The sequence below is a fragment of the Peromyscus californicus genome, unplaced genomic scaffold (assembly GCF_007827085.1).
Source record: "Peromyscus californicus insignis strain IS unplaced genomic scaffold, ASM782708v3 Scaffold_12__1_contigs__length_115047231, whole genome shotgun sequence".
Classification (NCBI taxonomy): domain Eukaryota; kingdom Metazoa; phylum Chordata; class Mammalia; order Rodentia; family Cricetidae; genus Peromyscus; species Peromyscus californicus.
Window position 1 is genome coordinate 47,128,926 of NW_026294413.1, and position 13,679 is coordinate 47,142,604.

The 13,679-nt window shown below is 42.6% G+C and overlaps 1 long non-coding RNA gene and 1 pseudogene across 1 annotated transcript; one reads left to right on the forward strand and one right to left on the reverse strand.

Annotated features, from left to right (window-relative positions):
• Window positions 1-6,005: 6,005 nt before the first annotated feature.
• Window positions 6,006-11,544, reverse strand: LOC128107146 (uncharacterized). The gene is made up of 3 exons (XR_008216981.1): window positions 11,350-11,544; window positions 7,812-8,043; window positions 6,006-7,223 (listed from the first exon to the last, which is right to left on the reverse strand). It is a non-coding gene; the product is annotated as an uncharacterized LOC128107146 (long non-coding RNA).
• On the forward strand, window positions 8,370-8,692 carry LOC128107145 (ATP synthase subunit epsilon, mitochondrial-like; annotated as a pseudogene).
• Window positions 11,545-13,679: the final 2,135 nt, after the last annotated feature.

Genomic DNA, 13,679 nt, shown 5'->3' on the forward strand with positions numbered 1-13,679 from the left:
CACGCCTTTAATCCTAGCACTCGGGATGCAGAGGCAGGTGGATCTCTGTGAGTTCAAGGCCAGCCTGGTCTACAGAGTGAGTTCCAGGACAGGTTTAAAAGCTATACAAAGAAACGCTGTCTCGAAAAAACAAAACAACAACAACAAAAAAAGCAAAAACAAAAAAAAATAGGTAAAGCATTATGGAGATTAGATTACTTGGGACATTGCCTCCAGAAGGGATTAAGTCCTCCTGAGACCCCAATTAGTTCTGGGGAGATCGGTTGTTGTGAAAATCAGGCCAGCCCCTCCCTGATGTCTGGCCTCCAGTTACCATGTGCTCTCACCATCAGGGGGCCATACACTGTGGGTACCTCACCAAAGCCAAGCAGAGCCTGCTGCCAAGTTCTTGGGACTCCAGAACCGAGAGCTAATTAAACTCTTTTCTTACAGATGATCTGGCATTGGGATTTTGGTACTGCAACTAAACACAGACCAAAGATCTCTTAGTCCAGGGGATACTTATATTGTACTTCACTCTTCTACAACTGGATTTGTGTGTGTGTGTGTGTGTGTGTGTGTGTGTGTGTGTGTGTGTGTGTGTGTGTGTGTAATTATGTAGAAAATCTCGATTCATGGGTGTCCTCAACATAATTCTTGATTAACCAGATTGGCTGTTTGGAAAAAATGCTCTAAGAAACAAAGTTTCTGAATCCTTCCTATGGCTCTGGGCGTTCCAAAGGAAATCATAGTTGTCTGTCTTCATTTTCTCTTTTCTTCAACTAGGAAAGAAAGAGGTATCCCTGGAAAACCAGGATAGCCTGCCACCTCATAAGGGGTAGGCTGAGTGATGGATGCCCTCAAAAAACCAGTTAGAAAGCTCTAGAATCTGTGGCTAACGGTTTATATGGTAAAAGTTTCCAAGGATTTGGCTATATTAAGGATCTTAAGAAGAAGGAATCATCTGGAATTATCTGGGTGGGCCCTAAATACCTCAAAAGAACAGTGAAGGAGCATGGGACACTCCAGAGAAGATGTCAATATGAGGTCAGAGGCAAACAGTGGAAGGATTGTAGACACAAGCCAAGGAACGCCAAGGAATCCTAGCATCTTCCAGAAGCTGGGTGGGAACTCCTTCTTCCTCATCCTGAGCTTCTGCAGGGAGCGTGGTCTGTGGACACTATCTTCAGACTTCCAGCCTCTGGAAAGGTGTGACATTTCTGCCATTTTTGGGTGTCAAGGTTGAGGCAGTTTGTTAAGAACTAATCCACTGGTTAATAGTTCAAGGCCCATAGTTTAGGTGGAGCACAAGTATTGCTAGTTGCAACATATTGGAAGTGTACAGTGTGGCCTAATAGGCTGAGAAAGGATGTGAACTCGGGTCAATCTATCACCAAAGCCCATGAAAAAAATATTACCCTGTACTGGTTTTACCATTTGACATCAAGAAGTGTTAACCTAAAATGACATCCAACTCAGCAGCTGGCTTTAAATACTTGTAGCAGTTCTTGGAGAATTTTGTATAGTTTTGGACCATATTCACCATCCTATACCCCATGTTGCTAAAATTTCTTCCCAGACACAGCAACATCTACCCCTTCTCCTGAGGTCCCAAAGGGACAAACCGAGACCCGATTCCACAGGAGTTTCCTCTGAGGAACCACGGAATGTATTGGGCTTTCCGACAGGGCATAGGTGAGGGGTTACTTACAGGATGTGGGTGTTCCTCCCTCAACTGGCTGCACCTGAAAGCCTTAGCAGCAGGTCTGAGGACTTCCCTGTTGCCACATAGACGAAGCCCCGGCTCTAGTCTCTCCCAGACTCAATATACTCTATTCCCTCCCCCAGGCCCCATGCAGAGTTTCCAAGTGGGAAAGAGCCACTAGATACTCAGGGAAGACTCTCATGACCTACTCCACCCCTCTGCTCAGATGTAACCATCAACCAGCCCAGGCGGGATGAGCTTTTGCAAGAGTTACGGCGGAACTCCTCAAAATAGCAGACGCCTGGATCAGAGGCCAATCCCTCAGGACATCCCATTCAGGCCAATTTGTAGTGCCCAAGTAGTCTTGGATGTGTAGCCTTTCACTGAAGTATGGTCAACTCACCAGAGGCTACAGTCTTAGAGAAAACTGACCCTCCCTCTCCTGAAGCTGACAATTGCCAACAGTTCCTCGGCTAGGGGTGGGATACTGTGCCCACATCCCTCTCCGTGCTGGGATTTGGACCTGCTATGACTTCCATAGGCCTTATGCTCATTGTCACAGCCACTGTGAGTTCATACACACAGTTTGCCTTCTGTGTCCAGAAGAGAGTTCCCTGTCGTCATCCATGGCCTCTGGCTCTGACACTTTCTGCCCCTTCTTCAGGATCCCTAAGCCACCCGAGGAGGATTTCAGCGTATATTTCACCAACCCAACAGAGTTTCTTTTTCAATTTTTCTTTTATTGAAAATAACTTTTTTCATACAATATGTTCTGATTATGGTTTTCCCTCCTGAAACTCCTCCTACATCCTCCCATCAGAATCCATACCCTTTCTGTCTTTCCTCAGAAAACAAACAGGCAGCTAAAGAACACCATATAAATAAGATAAAAGTAAAAACAGATTCAAATAGGACAAAGCAAAAAGACAGGAGAACCAAAGCAAAAGTGGAAGAAACGCATACAGGTGCAGAGACACAAATGTTCGTCCACACAGGAATCCCTTAAAAACATAAAACTGGAAGTCAGCCGGGTGGTGGTGGCGCACGCCTTTAATCCCAGCACTCGGGAGGCAGAGCCAGGCGGATCTCTGTGAGTTCGAGGCCAGCCTGGGCTACCAAGTGAGTTCCAGGAGAGGTGCAAAGCTACACAGAGAAACCCTGTCTCGAAAAACAAAAAACAAAAAACAAAAAACAAAAAAAAACAACAACAACAACAAAAAAACTGGAAGTCATATAACATACACACAAAGGACCTATAGGGTATAAAAAAAAAAGCTCTCTGACAAAACCTTATGAGACAAAGACCCCCCCCCCCAAAAGATGCCACGAAGTTTGTTTTGTGTTGGCCGTCTACTGCTGGGCACGGGGCCTGGTCTTAAGAGCAGTTTGTATCCCCAGTGAGACTCCATTAGAGAGCACCAAGTTTTCATTTGTGAGTGGGGTTATCGATTGGAGACGGCTTTCAGGTTAGAGATGGGTACATGTGTCCACTTCTCTCAGAACTGGGACCTCATCTGGTGTAGACCTGTGCAGGCCTTCACAGCATGCTGCCACAGTCTCTGTGAGTTCACAAGTGCTTTGGTCCTGCTGTGTTTTGAGGGCCTTATTTTCTTGGTGTCCTCCATCCCCTCTGGCTCTTACGATCTTTCTGCTTCCTCTTCCACTTGGTTCCCTGAGCCCTGGGTCAGGGAGGGGGTGGGTTTGATGGAGATATCCCATTTAGAACTGATCATTCCTAGGTCTCTCACTCTCTACACATTGTCCAGCTCTGATCTCTGTTTTTGTTCCCATCTGCTGCAGGGGAAACTTCTCTGATAATGGCTGAGCAAGGCGCTGATCTAGGATAGCAGAATGTCATTTAGAGTTATTATATGGCTATGTTCCCTTAGCAGAACAGTAGTATCTGGTTTTCACTAGGTCCGTGGCTTATCCGGTCTCAGGTTCTTGACCACCAAAGCAGTATCAGGGGTGAGTGCCATATCATGGAATGAGTCTTAAATCCAATCAGATATTGGTTGATTACAACCACAAGCTTTCGGCCACTATGCACTAGGACGGTGGTTCTCAACCTACCTGTCACTGTGATCTTTTACTACAACTAGTTTCTCATGTTGAGGTGACCCCCAAGCATACAATTATTTTCATTGCTACTTCATAACCATAATTTTCCTACTGTTAAGAATTGTAATGTAAATATCTGTGTTTTCCAATGGTCTTAGGTGACCCCTGTGAAAGGATCTTTTGACCCCCAAAAGAGGTTGCGACCCACAGGTTGAGAACTGTTACACTAGAGCATCTCATGGGAAGGTCACCATTACAGATGAAAGGGTTTGTAGCTGAGTTGCTGTTTACCCTTCTCCTTTGGCAGCATGCAGAGAGAGTACCTTCCGTCACTGTGAACACTAGTTTGTAGGGCTGAAGGCTCTAGCGAGGCACCAGCTTAATTCCTCTGTGTTCAGTCAGTTGTGGAGGTGTTGTCTTCAGCAATAGGGCCTTACCACCAGTTTGTAGAGAGCAAACAATAGCCTTGGAATAGCCTGGGTTGTTTGGGGGTTCCTGCGGGACTCCTTTGGCTAACAACTTGATTGGATGCAACCCATTCCTGGCACTGGAAGCCTCGTTTGGTGATGAGAGATGACCAGTTGGGGCTCTGTCACCCTGTTATTTGGCGGTTTCATTTAGATCACTTCATATATGTATATATTTTAGGAAGCTTATACTGTATTAGATTTCCATACTACCCCTCCAATGGCCCCAATTTTAGCTGTCCATTCTTGTAGTCCCTCCTTGTCCCCCCCTTTCAACTCCACTCATTTGGTCCCCCTTTCCAGTCCTTTCCCCCTTCATCCATCCATAACTATCTTTTCTATTTCCCCTTCATCCATCCTTCCCCACAGTCCCTGACTTTACACATTATCTCAGTGGTTATATGGATTGTAGCTTGCTTATCAAAGATTTAACAGCTAACATCCACATAGAAGTGAATACGTATCACATGTGTCTTTCTGGATCTGGGTTACCTCATTCAGTATGATACTTTTCTAGTTCCAACCATTTACCTGCAAATTTCATGATTTCATTTTTTTAAACATCTGAGTAACACTCCATTGTGTGAATACACCCCATTTTCTTTATCCATTCATTCATTGACAGGCATCTAGACTATTTCCAATTTCTGGCTGTTATGTATAGAGCAGCAATGAGCATGGTTGAGCAAGTGTCTCTACAGTAGGATGGAATATCCTTTGAGTATGTGTCCAAGAGTGATATAGCTGGGTCTTGAGGTAGATGTATTCCCAGCTTTCTGAGGAATCAACATGCTGATTTCCACAGTGGTTGTACAAGTTTAAACTCCCACCAGCAATGGATGAGTGTTCCCTTACTCCCCATTCATGCCAGCATGAGCTGCCATTCGTTGTATTGATCTTGGACATTCTGGCTGGTGTTCAATAAAATAAAAGCAGTTTTGATTTGCATTCCCCTGATGACTAAGGAGTTAAGTGTTTCAAAGACATTTGATTTTCCTCTTTTGAGAGTTCTGTTTAGATCTGTACCTAGTTTTTAAGTTGGGTTTTTGTTTTCTTGACTTTTTTTTAGTTCTTTATATATTTTGGATATTAAGCATCTATTGGATGTGTAGTTAGTAAAATTATTTTCCCATTCTGTAGGTTACTGCTTTGTCCAAATAACAGAGTCCTTTGCCATATGGTAGCTTTTCAGTTTCATGAGGTCCCATTTGTTAACTGTTGATTTTAGCGCCTGTGCTAACGGCGCTCTGTTCAGAAAGGCTTTTCCTGTACAAACTATTGCCCGTGTTCTCTTCTGTCTGATCCAGTGTATCTGGTCTTACGTTGAAATCTTTGATTTATTTGGAGTTGAGTTTTGTGCAGGATAAAAAATATTAATCTGTTTTCATTCTTCTCCATGTAGCCGTGCAGTTTGAACAGCACCATTTATTGAAGATGCTGTCTTTTTTCCAGTGTGTATTTCTGGCTTCTTTATCAAAATCAAATGTCCATAGGTGTGTGGACTTATGTCTTAGTCTTCAATCCCATTGACCAACATGTCTGTTTTTGAGCCAATACCATTTTGTTTTTATTACTATAGCTCTGTAGTACAATTTGAGATTGGGGATGGTAATTATCTAGCAGTTCTTTTATCATTCTGGATTGATTGAGCTATCCTGGGTGTTTTATGTTTCCATATCCAAGCTGGGTATTGTCCTTTCAAGGTCTGAAAAGAATTGTGTTGGGATTTTGATGGGGATTATATTGAATCTATAGATTGCTTTTGGTAAGATGGTCATTTTTGTTTTTTGTTTTTTGGTTTTGTTTTTTTTTTTTTTTGGTTTTTCGAGACAGGGTTTCTCTGTGTAGCTTTGCGCCTTTCCTGGGTAGGATGGTCATTTTAACTATGCTAATCCTACCGATCCATGAGCATTTCCATCTTCTGATACTGTCTTCAATGTCTTTCTTATGTGTCTTAAAATTTTTATCATATAAGTCTTTCACTTGATTGGTTAGAGTTTCCCCAAGGTATTTTTGAGGCTAGTATAAAAAGTATTGTTGCCCTGATTTCATTCTCAGTTTGTGATTTGTATATGGGAAGGCTACTGATTTTGTGAATTGATTTTGTATCCTGCTACTTTGCTGAATGTGTTTATCAGCTGTAGGAATGTCCTGGTGGGATTTTTAGGGTCTCTTATATATACTATTATATAATCGGCAAATAAAGATATTTTGACTCCTTCTCTTCCTATTTGCATCCCCTTGATCTCCTTCAGTTGTCTATTGCTCTGACTAAGACTTCTAGTACTATATTGACTAGGTATGAGAGAGTAGACAGCCTTGTCTTGTTCTTGATTTTAGTGGAAATGCTTTGAATTTGTCTCCATTTAGGTTAATGTTGCCCAACAGTTCTTAATGATCGATAAGATCAGCTGTATTCATTCAACATTCCCTTTCTGCCCATTCAGCCTCTCCCGTTTGGTTATCTCTTAGTTTATAGCACTATTTTTTAAATGCTGTACCAACAATTAGCTCATTTCACAAAAGAAGAAACTGAGGCACAGAACAGTGAAATCACTTGTTGGGATTCACCCCACAGGCCTAAGTCCTAGAAACCGTATTTTACCACTTTCTGCTGTAGAGAATCTTGGTCTTAATCAGTACGAAAAAGTTGATAGTGTCCTGCTCCTCCCCTTCCTCCTACTCCCCTTCCTCCTCCTTTTTCCCTTCTTCCTCCTCCCCTTCCTCATCCTCTTTCCTTTAAGTGCCTTTTAGTTGGTGGAGAAGATGTACCAATCTCTGTGCACAGTCAAAGGTTAATAAACCACTTGGAAATGCAGAGGACAGACAGGGCTTTGTCTCCATGGTAATAAACTGGTAAGTGATGCCTGCTGAAGATGAAGCCTATAATTCTGATGCTGGTGGTTTGTCTGCGCCTCCTGTTCTAACAAATGCATTCCTCTCTTCATGGGAACCATCAGGTCACAAAAGCCAACCTCATCTGCATCTTCACAATGCTGTTTATCTTCTCCCTGCATTTGAGAGATAGATCTAGTGATGAACAGTCACACTGAGTTCCGGGGACTTAGAATGCTTGTAGAATCCATTCAGGATGCCTCAGATTTATTATTAAGCACTCTGAAGCCATTTATTTGGGGACGGCTTTTGGGGGATGGGACATCCATTGTGCACCACTTATCGGGAATTATAACACAGCTGAGGAAGTGTAACAACACAGGGATCGATGGGCTTGGAGGAGATTATAGGGGGTGCGAGGGAAGCAGCAGCTATGATGCTGCAAATGATTGTCAGCAAAGAAGAGCAGGAAAAAATACAGAAAGGGGTTCTGTCCTGCTCCCCGACATCTCTCTTGTTGTCTTTTCCTCGGATTGCATGAGTTCCTGCACCCAGTTACCTGTACCTAACCTTGCAGGTTTTAAGACTCACTCACACTCCCTCAAGCAGGGACCACACAGGAGTAGGTATGAGCATAGGAGGGCATAGGAGGCAGGTTGATGTTAGTGATGTACAGTGGGGAGTGGTTAATCCAACATTAAAACACAGTGATGCTAAGAAAAAAGACAGTCACGTTGTCTAATGAGGTTTTAGTTCACCCATACCATTGAAAGCACTTCACCAACCATGAATCCTCATCGTCCATCGTGTGCTCAGAGCTGCATCCACTTGAAGATGTTCTAGGTCAGCTTTCCTGCTTCTCACAGTACACATGATATACCCAGGGGGAACAGGTGGAAGGACAATGATGAACTGCTTCAACAACTTCAGGAATGCTTCTTGAAATTACCAAGATGTTCATCTTGCAACCCAACTCTTACACTTTGAGGTTCTACCCTAAGAGGAAAGAAGACCATGCTAGATGGTGGGAAAGTGTAAAAGGTCTTTACTCTAGCATATTGCCTCAAAATTTGCAAAAGCTCACAGGAAACCATCTGCATTTCCAGTAACAAAAAGCTTCTTTTAAAAACATGGAGCAGTATGCAGCTATAAAAATGAGTTACACGTACATGCATGGACCTGGAAACACGACCACACAGATTATTGACAAAAGGTGGTAGCAACACCATATGATTAAACTTTGCAAGGGCTTAGTGGCTTCAAAAATACCATCCTGGGGCAACTCTGAAGCGACCCAGCGGTTCTGCCCGATACGCCCCGCTCACGACACCATGGTGGCGTAATGGCGGCAGGCTGGACTAAGCTTCATCCGGTTCTCCCAGATCTGTGCGAAAGCAGTGAGGGATGGCCTGAAGACGGAGTTCAAAGCAAACCCTGAGAAGACTTCCGGCAGCAGCGTAAAGATCGTGAAAGTGAAGAAGGAGTAGCCTGCCCTGACTGAAGCATGAACTGCTGAATCATCAAGGTGAAGACATGTGGGTACCAGTTATAGCAGATTGAAATCAACCTCACCTCCTGGGGACAAAACTACCCTTGTTGATAAATTGACTATGCCAATAAATTAACATGGTTTACTCTCAAAAAAAAAAAAAAAGAAAAAAGAAAAAGAAAAAAAATACCATCCTGGTTATATCACCTGGGACTGTCAGGCAGTTCAACTCTATATCTGGAATATAATACAAAAGAACATCTGGGCTGAAAGCTAGGTTGGTTTCAATCTCCCTCTTCTTGGAGACAGGAAATGAAGTTTACATCATATTGTGATTGTTTCAATGAGATGTTCCCCGTAAGTCTTGAGCATTTGAATACTTGGTCCCCAGTTGGTGGCTATTTGGGCTTAGGGACGATTAAAAGGGATGACCCTGATGGAAGAAGTATGTCACTGCAGGGGGTTGGGGGACTTTGAGGTTTCAAAGGACATTTTCATTTCTAGTTAGCCCTCTGTCTGATTCAAGACATAAGCTATCAGCTGCCGTTCAAACTGCCCGCTGCTTGCTGCCTCCTCTCCACCATCAGGGACTCTTAACCTCTGAAACTCTAAGCCCAAAATGAATTCCTCCTTTTATAAGTTGCTTTGGTCATGGTGTCTTATCACAGCAATAGAAAAGTAACTAACATACATGTCACTGCCCTGCCTGACCTTCCACTGCCCTGGTAATCCTCACAACACAAAAATACCCATTAGTCTCCAGGAAAATTCCTGAAAGTCAGGGTCCCCAGGGGCTACAAGGTCAGGAGTGGAGTAAGTGGAAGCATTTCAGATTTTCCTTTGGGAAAAATTATAAATGTAAGTATATGTATTATAGATATGTTAGGATAAAGAGTAGCAACTTGTTTAAAATGTTTTACGTTGCTATGGATTTTAGTTTATTGATACAAATTAGAAGTTAATTTTGTTATACTCCATGTATATTTCTACTCTTGTTTAAGGTGTTATGTTTGTACAGCTCCTTTGAAATTGTAATGCATAATTAAGAAATACAGATTAATAATTAGTCATCTATGATAATCACACTTATAGTCATGTTAGTTAAGTTTTCTAGTTATACATAGAATATTTCAGTTAGGTAGGTAATCTTCAAACACTTCAAAGACCTACAGAATATGGCATTTAAAATGTTTTAAAAACTTAGACTTTTTTGGACAGTGAGACACGTCTGCTCCTCGAAGCACCCACTTCCACTTCAAAGAGGAAGATGGGCATTGAAGACATTCTACATGGAGTTTATCCTCATCTTGGCACAAAATGTCCATTTGGGCAAGAAACTGCTCTTGCCTGGACTTCTTGACAGGACGTTATATAAACTGGACATGCAGGACCCATAGGCAGGTGACCACTGAACTTTGCTTTGCAGAGAAGACTGCCAGACATTCTACAGGACACAGAGAGAAGCGACTGAGAGACTCTAGGCCTGTGGGCTTAAGATGGATGCCCCAACATTGCAAAGGAACTTTGGGTGACTGTCCAGGTAACCAGCTGTCTCTGAAATTCTAGATTTTTGGAAGTTGCTTACAGTGCTCTTCCTGTTTACTTAGGTAATATTATATCCTTCTGTGGTCTTTGATGTAGTTGAAGACTAGATAGTTATAATTATTATTTCCCTTGGTTATGACAAAAGATTAATTGTATATGAAACTTTAGACTCAGAAGTATAAGATAGATGATAGAGTATTTTCTTTAATTTTGCCAAATACAAAGAGACTAGGTATTGTAACTGTAATTATTGCTTGATAACTGTTCTATTACATGTAGTTTTACTATGTTAAAGTTCAAATCTTCCTTTTTGATTAGACAGAAAAGGGGAAGTGCTGTGCGATGTCTTTCTGTATGCTGTGAACAGGTGTTGCTCTGATTGGTTGATAAATAAAATGCTGATTGACCAGTAACCAGGCAGGAAATACAGGTGGGGTGAGAAGACTAGGAGAATGCTGGGAAGAGGAAGGGTAGAGTCAGGAGACTCCAGCACCGCCAGGAGAAGCAAGATGTGAAAATACCAGTAAGCCACGGCCACGTGGCAACTTATAGATTAATAGAAATGTATTAAATTATAAGAACTAGCTAACAAGAAGCCTGAGCCATTAGACCATAGAGTTTGTAAATAATATTAAGCCTCTGAATAATTATTTTATAAGTGGCTGTGGGATTGCAGGCCAGGCAGGACTGGAGAAACCTTCCAACTACATATGCATGTATGTATGTATATATGTATGTATATCACCCTAGACCTGTGGAATTTTGATTTCTAGAAAGTTGGTAATAGGAAATGGAGAGGAAAAGAATATTCTGTTAAACACCTCAGATAATTTGGACACTCTTTGCCTTAAAAAAAAAAAGAATATATATATATAATTTACCCTCCTTCAGTTACAAAGAAACAGTTGGTAATGATGATAACAACAAGAGTACAGAGAACAGGTTAGAACACTGACCTAAGGGTATTCACCTAAACTGGTTCATTTTATCCTCAAAACATCCTACAAGGATTGAATTAATTATTACCCCCATTTCATGAAATGAAGATAGCTTCATAGACTAATAACCATGACAAAACAAGTTGCAGAGCCCAGAAGAAACCTCAGAGGTCTAGCTTCACTGCTTACATGGAGAGATGCAAGTCAGAAGTTGGGGGTGGGGTCAGGCTCCAGAACTCAAGGACATTTGCCTGTGCACGTTTCTTGCTTGTCTTGTCCCCCAGAGCTCGCCCACAGCTGCATGCTGACTGCCAAACAAAGTGCCTTTACCTTTTGAATTGGCTACTGCAACTTGAGAAATGGCGCTGAGGAGGCATGGTCTAGGATGTCTTTCCTTCAGTTCCTCCCCTGCCATGGAAACAGGCTCCTTCCATGAGCTAACTGTTCTGTTAGATGCCTGCAAAAGCGGACTGAAGTCTCTCAGTGTCTTCTGCTTTCTGACCATGTTCCTAACAAGGACCACTTCCCAGGGCTGTTGGTAAAATTAGCCTGTGCAAACTGGCTTGCTTCTGAAATCACTGCCTGGGGGAGGAGGGGGCGAAGAGAAAGCGGGGAAGTGTTCTTTTCTCTCAAGATTTGTTCTCAGTCTAAAGCACGGTAATTAAATCTTTCTTGCTTCAAGAATTACATTATGGCGGGGGGGGGGGGAATACCATTCACAGTAAAGTCTGGTTTTTTCACTCTGTCACAGTGTCTTCAACTCAAATAACATAGCCTCTGAACCTTGGTCTGGTCATTTGGAGGATGGGGACATTATTGGTTGCCCTACTAATTTCACAACTTGCACATTTTGCTCTGCTGATTAAAAAAGAACCCTAGTCTTCTAGATTCACATCCTTGGTGGCCATCTGTAAATCCACGGATCACTCCTTAATTTATGTAACCTACATTGTTTCATCTTAGAGTTAGCTGTGAAAAGTGTACACACACACACACACACACACACACACACACACACACACACACACAGTGCAGGGGGTGAAAAAAGGAAGAGAGACGCTCCAGGTTTGAAAAGAACACTAAAGCAAAGGGAAAATGAGACAATTAGGCACACAGTGTGAGCATGGACCTACACTGTCTGCCCCCATAGTCTGATATTTTACATAGTCTTTCCATTCCTTTGTGGGTATTCATTTTTTCAGGTTTCCTTGAAGACAGAACCCTTAGCTGACACTTTCTCCTGATTCTCTCTCTCCACAGCTCCTGTTACGGAACTTGGTGAGAAGTGGGCAAGGTGACCATGGATTTAGACATAAAAAAAAGAAATATGGGGGCTACTTTAAAACAGTGCCTGATGATATTAACCTCAGGTGTTACACACTGCATATAAAATGGAGGTTCTGCCCAGCCCAGGACATGATTTTAAAGCTAATTCACCATGTGCATGTCAGCATAAGGAACATTAATGTATTTTGTTTTGTTTTGTTTTGTTTTAGAGACAGGGTTTCTCTGTATAACAGCCTGGAACTGACTTTGTAGACCAGGCTAACCTGGAACTCACAGAGATCCACCTGCCTCTGCCTCCCAAGTGCTGGGATTAAAGGCATGCACCACCACCACCTGGCATTTATAATGTTTTTAATTTGTAAATGCTTCACCATGTAATGTTGGGTGTGTCTTAGAAGTGTCTGAAAAAGGTAAAGATGTGAGACAATCAGGACCTGTGTCATAAACGAAAAGACCAGAGGCAACGTGTGGCTGACAGTAAAATCAGCAATTCACCTAGGGCTTCTCGGATTCCAGGGTGCACACACTTGCTTTTTCCATCCAAGGTAGATTACTGATCAGAATGCGTGTGTGTGTGTGTGTGTGGGGGGGGGGTGATGAGCCTTTTCAGCAATTCATCTGACTCTGCTCTGCTCAGAATAGCCTAGAAATAAAATCCTGAAAGACAGCATTAGCCAGAAGAAAGCAAAGTGCCAGCATCCTCTCAGTAGCTCGCTGCCATTCTTTCCTGTGCCCCACATTCTGGATTTCTCCCTATCAAACTTGTTTCCCCTCCTTCCCTAGCTCTGATTCCTAGTTCCCACTGGAGTCTCTCTACGCACAGCCTCGGATTCCCCAGACTTCTTCCGACTTCTGGTGTGGGACTCTGCCAAACTAACGATTCTCCAAGGTCTAAATACTTAGAGGAACCCGAGGACATATACCAGGGGTTCTCACACAGGAGAAACACTATGGAGATGAGAGCTATGACAATAACAAACAGTATGCCCTCTCTATGGCAACCTACAAACAGTAGTGTCAATAATTTGATAGAAACTATTCCCCAGTGAGACATAGTCATTTCATCTCCACAGTGTGATACATCCTAATATGCTACACCCATTTCATAGATCGGTAGACTGAGGCACAGGGAGGTTAAATAACCTGTCTAAGATTTACACAGATAAAAACGTGTGTGAGAGGAGATGTAGTACCAGGCAATCTAGCTAATAAAGTGGCACGCATCAATATATGCTTTCTACTATAGCAAAGGGGTGCCTCAGGCGGGAGAGATCTTTAGTAACAATGTTTTTGTACCATCACCTACAAGATGCCTTTTTTTTTTTTTATGTTCCAAAGCGCAGGGGTGGGGGCAATATAAAGAGAAGCAGGAA